The 11,699-nt window shown below is 40.2% G+C and overlaps 1 non-coding gene across 1 annotated transcript; it reads right to left on the bottom strand.

Annotated features, from left to right (window-relative positions):
* Positions 1-11,131: 11,131 nt before the first annotated feature.
* On the bottom strand, positions 11,132-11,236 carry LOC141519719 (U6 spliceosomal RNA). The gene has a single exon (XR_012477377.1). It is a non-coding gene; the product is annotated as a U6 spliceosomal RNA (small nuclear RNA).
* Between the last annotated feature and the right edge of the window lie 463 nt (positions 11,237-11,699).

The raw sequence follows: 11,699 nt of genomic DNA, 5'->3' as shown, positions 1-11,699 counted from the left end.
GCCTCAGTTTATCTTTTCAGACTTCTTATATATTATGTCCCACATCCAATGGCTCAGCTCTACTGGCCTTCTTTCTGTTTTTCATTTCCTCTGTTCTATCTCCTTTACCCCAAGTTTTTGCCCTGGTCATCTCCCATCCCAGAATGTTTTCCTTTATCACCTTTGCTTCTTAGATTCCCAAGTTCCCTTTAAAACTCAACTATTGGGGGAAGCTAGGTGGCACAGTGGATAAAGCACCAGCCCTGGAATCAGGAGGACCTGAGTTCAAATACGAACTCAGATGTTTAATAATTACCTTTCTGTGTGACCTTGGGCAAGTCACAACCCCATTGCCTAGCAAAAAACAAAACAAATCAAAAACTCATCTCTACCACCTCAGATACTCCTGCCCTCCCCTGCCCCAAAGCATCCTGCTTTTCACCTTATAATTTTCCTATGTGTGTCTTATTTGGTTGAATGGTGATGAATATTTGTCAGTTTATTCAGCTCTACCCCAGTTACCTGGAGCCACTGGAGACTTAGTTTTTCCTGGTGGGGGCAGCTTTAGTTTCTCCTGAAATTAAAATTTCTCTTTATTGATGAACTGATTCCTTGCTGGTATGAGAAAGAAACAGGAAAACCACCTGCTATGTTTAGGACTATTTTATCTGTCATCAGGTGGCCATATATTGTCACCCACCTGAATTTAATGGCATTAGTTTAATTGAAAAACCCAGTGGTTTGAATTTCTAGCCCTATGTGGTTGGGGTGTTTATGCATGTTTAAGGAGGGAAATGAATGACGACATTGGAAGAAACTGTTGCTTCAGAGAAAGCCCTGAGAATTGTGGGGAGTGAGTAAGAGAAGTTCCCTACAGGCAACTTTCTTTTTAAAATTTATGGTGTAAGGGCTCATTGCAGGCTAGGATGATTTTATACCCATGAGAAAATGGAACCCATGAGAGTAGACCCAGAAATGGGAGAGAGAAGAAAGAGAATAGACATATAGAGATAAAGACTCAGGCAAAGAGAAAGATACAGGAAGAAGAGAAGGATGGGGGCAGGAGAGAGAGAGAGAGAGAGAGAGAGAATGAGAGAAAGAAGAGAGACAGAGAAGAAAAAGGGAGAAAGAAGAGAGACAAGAGACACACAAAGGGAGAGAGAGAGAGATCAGGGGCATGTGAATCATCTCCCTTTCCAAGTCTCTTCCCACTCTCCTTTTTATTTCTAATTTCTTTCTTTCTCCTCCTTCCCAATCCCCTCACCTCCCTCTCTCCCTCCCCCTTTCCCCCTTTCCCCCTTCCCCCTCTCCCTTCCTCTTTCTCCTCCTGTCTCCTCTTCTTTTCCTCTCCCCTCCCTTCTCATTCTCTCTCTTCCTCTCTGTTTCTCTCTCTCTCTCTCTCACACACACACACACACACATACACACACACACACACACACACACACACACACACACAGCAAAAAAGATGAGAAGACAGAAGCCATGGAGAACTAGACAAATGAACTTAGAAGGAAAACCAGAGGGACAGAGGGTCCGTTGCTGGAGGTGATTAAGTGGGAGATGCTGTAGAAAGGATTCCTTCTCAGGAAGGGACTGGGTTATATGGCTTCCTCAATTCCTTCAGATTTTTAGTTCTTGTAACTCCTCATTGGTCATCCTGCCTTGAGCCCTTCCCTTCTCCAATCTAAAAGCAGCCAAAATGATGTCTTACAGTCCAGGCATACATATGCTACTCCTCTACTCAAAAGACTACAGCAGCATTACCTGTAGGGCTCAAACACTCACTCCTCTGTTCAGCATACAAAGCCTGGCTCCAACTTACTTCTCCAACTTAGTTTATACATTACTTTCCTTCACTCACTTGGGCAAACTGGCCTTCAGCTGTCCCTTCAACATGACATTCCATCTTTAGTCTCCAAGGATTTTCACTGACCATTCCCCATGCCTGGAATCCATTACCTTCTCATTTCTTAGAATCCTTGGTATCATCCAAGGCTCATTTCAAACACCATTTTCTACATGAAAGCCAACTGGTACACCCCCTTACCCCAAATTATCCTGTACTTCTTTTGGTATACCCGGATATGGCAGCTAGATGGTGCAGGGGGTAGAGCACCATGTCAGGAGGACTGAGTTCAAACCTGACCTCAGATACTAGTTGTGTGACCTTGGGCAAGTCACTTAACTTTGCCTTGCATCCAGGGCCATCTCCAGTCATCCTGATTCATATCTGTCCACTGGACCCAAATGACTCTGGAGGAGAAAGTAAGGCTGGTGACTTTGCACAGCAGCCCCTCACTTAAATCCACTTCATTGCCTGTCATGGCATCACCTCTCTGATATCGTGGTCTTCTTTGAAAATGGACATAAACATTATTATTATTATTATACTCTGGATATAGAGAGGCAGGAGTCAGGCTGCACACCACACCTCTTGACAATAGACCCTAAGCCATTTATTGCTTTGGGGGCCCAGGTGATTGGATCTCTCTGGATTGGGAGCTCTTACACTTTTTTCACTCAAGGACCTCTTTGACAGTGTGGTAAAGCCCAAGGATCGCTTCTCAGAACCATGGTTTTAAATGAATAGAGTGAAATGTATAGGATACAAGCAAACCAGTCATCTTGAAACAAAGACATCATTTTTTACCTCTTTAAGTTAATGGAGTCTCCAAGATCTCATTCTCTACTCTAAGAGAAAAAGTCTCTCTGGGAACTCCCTGTGCTGTGAAAATCACATATCTGGGTGAAAAAAAACAAAAAAAAGATATTTTTTGGTCTCTCTCTATCTATGTATTGGTAGGTTTCTCTGATACAATGTTAACTCCTTGAGGGCAGGGACTGGCACATGCAGGGAGGTGGTGAGGTGTGTAGAAAACTGGGACTGAAGTCAGGAAAGATGAGTCTTATCTTTCTAAGTTCAAATCCATTCTCAGACACTCACTAGCTGTGTGACCTTGAGCAAATCAATTTATTCAGTTTGTCTCAATTTCCTCATCTGTGAAAGAAGATGGAGAAGGAAATGGAAAACTACTCCAATATCTCTGCTAAGAAAATCCCCAATGGGGTCATGAAGGATCAGACATAACTTTAAAAAGTGGCAACAAAAAGTTCCTTACATCAGCGGAATGATTATAAGACTTTCAGACCTTTCATTGTCCTGGGAGCCCTCTTCTACACATTCCAGGTTGCTGATGTCCTTCCTAAAAATGGGTTAGCTGATTATGAACGCATTAGCTGCGGGGTGGCTGGGGAGGTGTGGGGGTGGGAGAATAGTTCTGAGTTAAAGAATCATTAGAGGGCAGCATTGGTCTGATGGGTAGAATTCCCACAGTAGAAGGTGTAACTAAATAGATGGCCCATTCAGGTCTCCCAGCAGGAATGACTGAAGAAATTGATAGACTGAACCAAAGAAATCATGGATCCCTTATGTATTTCATTTTTCACATTTCATTTTTATTTCTGCAATAGCCCTGATACCTATGCAGTGAACAAATATTTATTCCCATTTTGCAGATGAGGAAATAGCCTTTTAAAAAGTTAAATGCATATTTTTCATCTTTCATGAAAAATCCATTTTTTTTATCCACAGTAGCTCACAGCATATGAATGGGGTTGCATTCTGTTAGGGTGGAGAAAGCCCCCACAATGCTGAAGTCAATGTGGTTTTGAAAGGATTTAAAAAATATGTCACAAATTGGACAACAGCCATCAGTTAAAAGGCTGAAACCATAGATCTGGAACGTGGACTATACACGCTATGGATTCACTAATAATAGAGGGAATAAGTAACAACATATTCCCCAAACCATATTTGGATTTCAGGTGCATAGAGTTACAAAGGCAGGCAGAGAAAGTGGAGCATGTATAGACATCCTATAGCTGCTTCTGGTTGGCTAACCCTGTGATTGTCAGAGCTTTTTTCAATTGGCTCTGTTGCTAGAACTGGGAATAATTTTAAATTGTCTGGAACCAGCCATTTTTACCCAGTGTTCTGGGACTCCTTTGGGGAGTCTCTGTGGCTCCTTTTCTCATGATATCCGATGAAAGACAATACCTATAAGAGGCTGCTCTGAGTCCATGTTGCCTTCATTAAAGGTTCCAAGGTTTTGGATTTTGCATCTGTTCTTTTTTGGCTATGAGTGAACATATTGGAGTCTCTGATCTTGAGAGGTTTTGAAAGGTCAGGAGGACACCCTGGTGCCCTAGCATCCTAGATTCTGAGTCAATAACTGTCATGCCTTTGACGTCCTGAGGAACAAGGGATGGTCTTTAAGAGTGACCTTCTGGACCAGTGATAATTATGATGAGGACAGATCTGACAGTCATACATTTGGACATGAACTTGGTGGTACCGATGCTACCTAGAAACTGAGCCAAGGTGTTTCTAAAGACACTTCCTAAGTTCTAACATTTCCTAACTTCCTAAGGAGTTGGGGAAACTATTTTTAGTTTTGTTTTCGTTACATCTTCAAAGTATCTTACAAACTAATTGATGATGTAGTTAAATGGAACTGGATTTCTAGTCAATGACCCCTAAAAGTAGGGACAACACAGTGGTGGGGGCTTGAACAGAAGGTAGTAGAGATGAGACACACATATCTCTCAATTTACTCTAGAACCCTGAGTGGGGGATGTAACAGGCTGACTCTGGAACAAAAAGTCAGAGCATACTTGCTACTTAAGGCTTCTTCCTGGCATGAGTTTAGGTTGGTAAGGCCAGTCCAGTTAGCTTCCTCATTTTTTCCTTAGCCAGTGTCTCCTCTCTTCCCAGAGAACCAAAAGCCCATTGTAAGTGACTGAGAGAACTAACAAAATGGTGGCAACAATCTTTTAAGCTTGTAATAATTTTATATTATTATTTAGTTACATGATTATTTATTAGCTCTCATTTTATAGCTCACTAAGTGTAGCAGAATATTTACCTTGAAATAGCTCCATGAGGCAGTGCAAAAAAAATTGCACCCATTTTACATATGAAGAAACTAAGATTCATAGAGTAAAAACATAATTGTCCGAAGTCTGACAGCAAATAGGTATGAGTTGGTATTTGAGTCCAGTTGTCCTAATTCCAAATCTTTGTTGTTATATTTCAATTGTGCTTGACTCTCCATCATCTCATTTGGGATCTTCTGGGCAGAGATATAGGAGTGGTTTGCCATTTCCTTCTCCAATTCATTTTATAGATGAGGAAACTGAGGCAAATAGTGTTGACTGACTTGTCTAGGGTTCCCAGTTAGAGTCTGATGACAGATTTGAACTCACAAAGTCTTCCTGACTATAGACCCAACACTCTTTTCATTGCTCTACAGAGTTGCCCCAATTCTAAATTTCGTGTTTTTAAAAAATGATATTGCCTGGGGGCAGCTAGGTGGCGCAGTGGGCAGTGGATAGAGCACCAGCCCTGAAGTCAGGAGTACCTGAGTTCAGATACAGCCTCAGATAATAATTACTTAGCTTTATGGCCTTGGGCAAGTCACTTAACCCCATTGCCTTGCAAAAAAAATGACAATGCCTTTCTGTAAGCTACATTTAACTTCTCAGGAAGTTTTCTCATCTGTTATAGAAAAGTAGTCTTGAGTCTAGAAAAATCACATTGTGACAAGTCTGCCAACAACATGCCTTACAGCTTTGGACAAGAGTCTTCTGTAATCTGGGTCTTAGTTTTCATGTCAGTAAATTTAGAGGGTCAGATTAAGTAAGTGATTTCCTAGTTCTAATATTCTAAGGCTCCTCCAGCTCCTGACAGTCTATGTTCTAAGATTCCTCCAGATCTGATAGTCTATATTTTAGAGTCTCTTCCAACTCTGACAATGTTCTAGGGTTCCCTTCAGCTCTGACAGTCTATGTACTAAGATCCCTTCTAGTTTGGCACTCTATATTCTAAGGTCCAATTCAATCCAATAATACCATAAACATTTGTTAAGCTCCTATTATGTGCTGGATGCTCTGCTAAGTGGTGAAGATACAATTAATTAAAAGAGAGACACTGGAGGTTCTCTTTTATTTTTGACATTTTGTGCCCTTAATTTCCAGGCAGCTCTGATAATTTTGTTCTATGGGACCTCTCTAATTTTTATAGTCTATAATTTTTATTTGAATCTCACAACATCCTTTTGTGATTACTAAAATAGATGTCACTATCACCATTATATAGGAATGGACCTAATGGTACAAGGAAGGGAGGTGACTTATCCAAAAACTATAGCAAGAAACATCAGGATTAGATCTCAGGCTTTCTGTCTCCCAGTACTTTCCATATGAAATAAAATTCATTATGGAAATGGGTCTTATTTCTTGCCTTTGAATCACAGGACTTTCATTCTAGGACCTCTATTAGGACTGGGCCAGAGCTGCTTTAGAGTTAGTTCACAGATATATCTCAGATTAATATGGTGGGAAAGATTAGTACATCTTTATAGCCAGGGCACCAGATACATGAGCCTCAATTTTTATGGAGTGATTCTCCCATAGGGATTAGCAACTTATTCCCAAGACCTTACGCTGGGATCAGTTGGCCAAAGTCAACCTGGATAACCTCCAGCCTCTGGATCTCCCTGGTGTTTATTGAGGGATGGAGGATTCTCTCCACACTAGGAACTTTCAGCCTATACTAGCCTTACCTCATTCCTGGCTGTGTTAGTGAGGTTTTGGGGTGGGGGTATTGTGCTTATGATCCTATTTCAGTTACCATTTCATCCATTCATCAAATATTTCCTGAGTTATTGATTGAGGATAGAGTTAATGATGACCAAGGGTCAATTTTTGCCTTCAAGGAGCTTATAATCTGTCTGTAAAATGAGGGAAATTGGATGAACTGGCCTCTGAGCATCTTCCCAAGCTTTAGAGCTAGGATTATCTGATCCTTCTGGAGCCAGCATTTCCTCCATGTCACAGTTTGGCAAAGAAGAGACAATGAGTGAAAAAAAAATAACAATAGTTGTTTCTGTTTCTTTCTCCTTTTACTTCTTAGAAAACTAATTTTGTTTTATCTCTTTATTGATAAGGAAGAGTGAAATAACAGTCTGCATATCACCAAGCTTTACAGCTTACAAAGCATTTTCCTTATAACATCCCTGTGAGGTAAGCTATGACAATATTGTTTTTCCCATTTCACAGAGGAAGAAACTGATGCTCACAAAAGTTAAGTGATTTGTCCAAATTGACATAATGACCAGCTCCCATTTCAATAGTGTCTTAAGGTTTACAAAACTCTTTATTTCACAATAGCCTTCTTATAACATCTCTGATGATCATGGGATGGCTCTATCCATTTTGTTGTTGCGAAGTCATGATCTATTCTGTGTGACCCCATTTGGGGTTTTCATGGCGAAAGATACTAGAGTGGTTTGCCACTTCCTTCTCCAGCTTGTTTTTTTTAGAGATGAAGAAATTGAGAAAAATGACTTGCTCAGGGTCACACAGTAAGTATCTGAGGTCAAAATTGCACTCGGGTATTCCTGACTCCAGACCAAGTACTCCCATCATGAAACCTAGCAGTTTCTGTCTAGAAGAAGTCATGGTGTGAATGTTCCAGACCCAGAGAGGTTAGGGAGCCTTGATACCTGGGGAAGGCTGCCCCAGGGAAGGAGATGGAACTATCAAACAGGAAGCTCATCCAGATGTGAAGAGAAGGTGAGGGGAGAAAACAAGGGAGAAATCACAGCTACGTAAGGGGTTGGCATGAAGCCCTTAGAAACTGGCATTTACCCTAAAACCACACGTTTGGCATCTTTCACTGAGCCCAGATTCACACAATCCTCTTCATTCTTCTTCCCACAGATTCTTTTCCTTCCTATCTCCAGGTCAGTTAGGGTTCTCCCAACCTCATGACTAATCACTGGGATAGGGCACCCTCCCTCCCCTTCCCAGAGAAAGAAGATGGATGGTTTCATCCACATTCCCCATTCTATTGTCCTTCCACCTTCCCACCTTCCCACCATTTTCATCTGCTTTTTGACAAAGGCAGATCCTTTCAAGCCAAAGTTGTTGGTTGGAACTTCAGCGACAGGGGTGGGAATGGAGTTGGAGGTCCTATGCTTTCTCCTCCAGGGCCAGATAGACAATGGGGGGGGTGGGGATGGAAGAAAGATGGGATTGGTCCAGTGGAAGCTGGTATTGCCCTTAGCCAGTGTTCTGTACCAAAGGCAATTAATATTATCATTGTCATCATCATCATCATCATCATTATTATTATTGTAGTTCTATCTTGTTGGTATTGCATCTTTTGAATACTCATAAAGACAGCTTACGGTGTGGAGGGAGTGCACATACAGATGAAATCCCTCAAAGGGTTCCCTTTCCTAATCTTGCTTCTACACAGAAAAATTAGGGGAATCTTAATTTATGATTTTTTAATGCTATTTCTGTTTTGTATTGATGACTATTGTTAAATAGTAGAAAAAGTAATAAATACCAGGAGACTGTGCTATCAGCTTCCTGGAATAAGGGAGACTTCTGTCATTTCCTTTTCTAGGACTCAGTTTCTCCTTTTGTTAAATGAAGGAGTTGTCAGTATGATCTCTGGAGGTGATTTCATCTCTGATGTTCCACTGTTATGAGAAGAGACCCCAATATTAAAGGAAATCCTTTCAAGAAATCTAAATCCTGCCGGTACAAATCCTAGTTAATTCTATCCTGGCTACAAAAGAATGATATGTTTACCTCGAAGAAACCTTGGATCTGTCCAGTGTCCTTTCTTGCAAGTGACAAAAATGTACCAAATTACTTAAAATTGTTACTCTGCCTGCCAATCATTCCTCCATCTTGTTTCCTATATAATTTCAAATTTAGTGTATGCTCCAAGTAAACTACTTTATTTCTCTGAACATCAGTTTTATCTTTTATATAATGGGGATAAAGACACATGTTGTAAAAAGAGACTTGTTCAGAAGTGAATTTGATCGAAGTAATAATGAGCGTCATTTTAAGTTTGAATCCATTCTCCACAGGGATCAAAGTAGGAGTGGGTGGGGTATGTCCCATTGTGGAGGATGCTTTTGTACTTTCGATGTCTTCTCAGTAATTAATTCTCTAGTAGACATCATAAAAGTTACATGCCCTACTTTCCCTTGTCTTTTGCAGAGACAAAACACTACGGGTGTAGAACATTCTGTATGTCATTAAACTTATTTGTGGTGTTGGTTGTCTTTGCTCAACTGCTTTTACTCTTTTTAATTTTTCTTTTTTTGTGGGGGTGGTTCTAGGGGTAGGAGAGGGAAGGCTATATTAATAACTAAAGGTCAAGATATGAATAGGTCATTTTCTAAAGAAATAGTCCAAACTATTCGTAATGATATGAATCACTAATTAATTAAAAACTGCAAATTAAAGAAATTCTGAAGTTCTACATCATATCCATCAGTCTAGCAAAATTATTAACAACAGTGCAAACGAAAATGGCAAATGTTGAAGGGCTGTGGGGAAAAAAGAAACATTGATGCACTTTTGATAGATGTATGAAATGATCTAGCCATTCTGGAAAGCAATTTGAAACTACATCCCCAAAGTTACTAAACTATGCAGACCTTTTGACATAATGGTGTTCATACTAGGTCTAAATCCTAAAGAGATCAAAGAAAGAAGAAAAGGAACCCCAAATGTACAATATATCTATAGCAGCTCTTTTTTGGTGATAAAAAATTGGAGATTAAAGGAGTGCCCATAATCTGGGGAATGACTGAACAAATTATGGCAGATGAATGTAATTGAATATAATACATATAAAAGGTTTTAATTGCAAATCAGATGGAAAACCCCCATGGCCTTTGGGTTGTCATAGAAAAGCAAATGAGAGGGCACCTTCTTTAATGCTATTTCTACTGATAAAACCTTTTCCATTTCTGTTGTCGAATCCTCGGACAATGCCAAGGACCTCAGTGGCAAGAACTTTCTTTTTCAAGGTTTTCTGACTGCCACAGAGGAGTGTGACATGTGCACAAATAACTAGGAGAGAAGAGAGATTCAGACAAGTACTGAAAAACACGTTGAGGAGGGAGAAACCACATAACTTGAGACCTAAGGAAAGGCTTCATAGTAGAGGTGGCAGCCTTGAAGAGTTTCATCAGTCTGAGATGAGGAAGGGATGGGTTCCAAGCATTGGGAATGATCCTCATGAATACACAGAGATGAGAAGAGATAGGGTGAGATCAGGTCACCACAAGAAGCTCTTCGACAGCACTGGAAAATGCATGAAGGGGAGCTGTGGGAAATAAGACTGAAAAGGTAAATTTGAATCAACTCTCTGCAGGGCTACTCAAGAAGTCTGTATTTTATCCAATAGGTAATGGAAACCTAATAAAGGATTTTGAGTAGATTTATGACTGCTAAAAATTGAGAAATAAGAAAGAGAATCAGAAAAAAGGTGAAGGAGAGCTGGAGAAGAGAATGATAATGACCATTAGAGACTTTTGGAGCAGGAGGCAAATGATGGAAATATATCCTCAAGGGCCTAGGGGCTTAGGGGTTGTATGTTTCTGTAGAGCTTCCTATTCAACTCCTTCTTCTTCTTCTTCTTCTTCTTCTTCTTCTTCTTCTTCTTCTTCTTCTTCTTCTTCTTCTCTTCTTCTCCTCCTCCTTCATTTTTATTGATACTTTCTGTTTCTTGCATCCCCATAGTTATCCTCCTCCCCCTCTTAGAAAACCATCCCATATGACAAATAGTATTCTTTTAGAGAGGAAAAAAATTTAGCACAACTGATTGATATATTGAAAAACAACTGGAAACATGTACAATATGTAGCACCTGTGAACTTCCATGAAGGAGTGAGTTGTGGGGCGTTTTCTTATATCTCTTTATTCAAGGACTGCTTGATCATTCTAATTCTGTTACCTTTATTTTTGATTTTTTTTCTTGTTATTGCTCTTTCCATTTATATTGCTGTAGTTACTGTGTATGTTATTCTCTTAGCTGTCGCTGCTTACTTCACTTTGCATCAATTCATATAGATTTTTCCAGGAGGTTCTATTTTCATCACACCCATTACTTCTTACAGCACAATAATATTTGATTACATTTGTGTACCATAATTTGTTTAGCCAGTCCCCAATTGAGGGACATCTGCTTTGTTTTCAATTCTCAGTCATCACAAAAGGTGCTGCTCTGAATATTTTGGAGCATAGGAGTCTATCAATGGCCTCCTTGAGATATAAAAATATGGAACACTTTACAAGTTTGCATATTATCCTTGTACAGGAGCCATGCTAATAATCTTTGTGTTATTCCAATTTTAGGATATGTCCTGCCAAAGCAAACAAGTCAGCTTCTAAGATGAGATCACAGCATTACAGAATTACCAAATGCTAGAACTAGAAGGAACCTTGGTCATCATCTACTTGAATACCCTCACTTTATTGAAGAGGAAACTGAGGCTCAGAGAAGGAAAATGACTTGCTCAAAGTCACATAGATCATAGGAATAGAGGCAGAATTCAAAACCAGATCCTGGACTCCATATCCACTACACTGGGAGATACTGATTGTCCAGCTATCTGGTGACCCATCTGAACCTTACCCTCCCACATGGCATGGAGAGACATACCTTTATCTGAAAGCCATACTCTTGAAGTAGACAGATTGGGAAATCTAGAGAGACCTACCACATCCCTCTTTCCTCTCTGCCTCCAGTTACAACAGGCATATTCCATCACCTGTTCTCTCCAGCTAGGGAAACCCACCTTGGTTGACCCACCTCCAGTTGATGGGCTAATTAGAGTAGC

The sequence above is a fragment of the Macrotis lagotis genome, chromosome 3 (genome assembly GCF_037893015.1).
Source record: "Macrotis lagotis isolate mMagLag1 chromosome 3, bilby.v1.9.chrom.fasta, whole genome shotgun sequence".
Lineage (NCBI taxonomy): Eukaryota > Metazoa > Chordata > Mammalia > Peramelemorphia > Peramelidae > Macrotis > Macrotis lagotis.
Note: the sequence above shows the minus strand (reverse complement) of the source record. Positions and strands in the feature narration are given on the sequence as shown.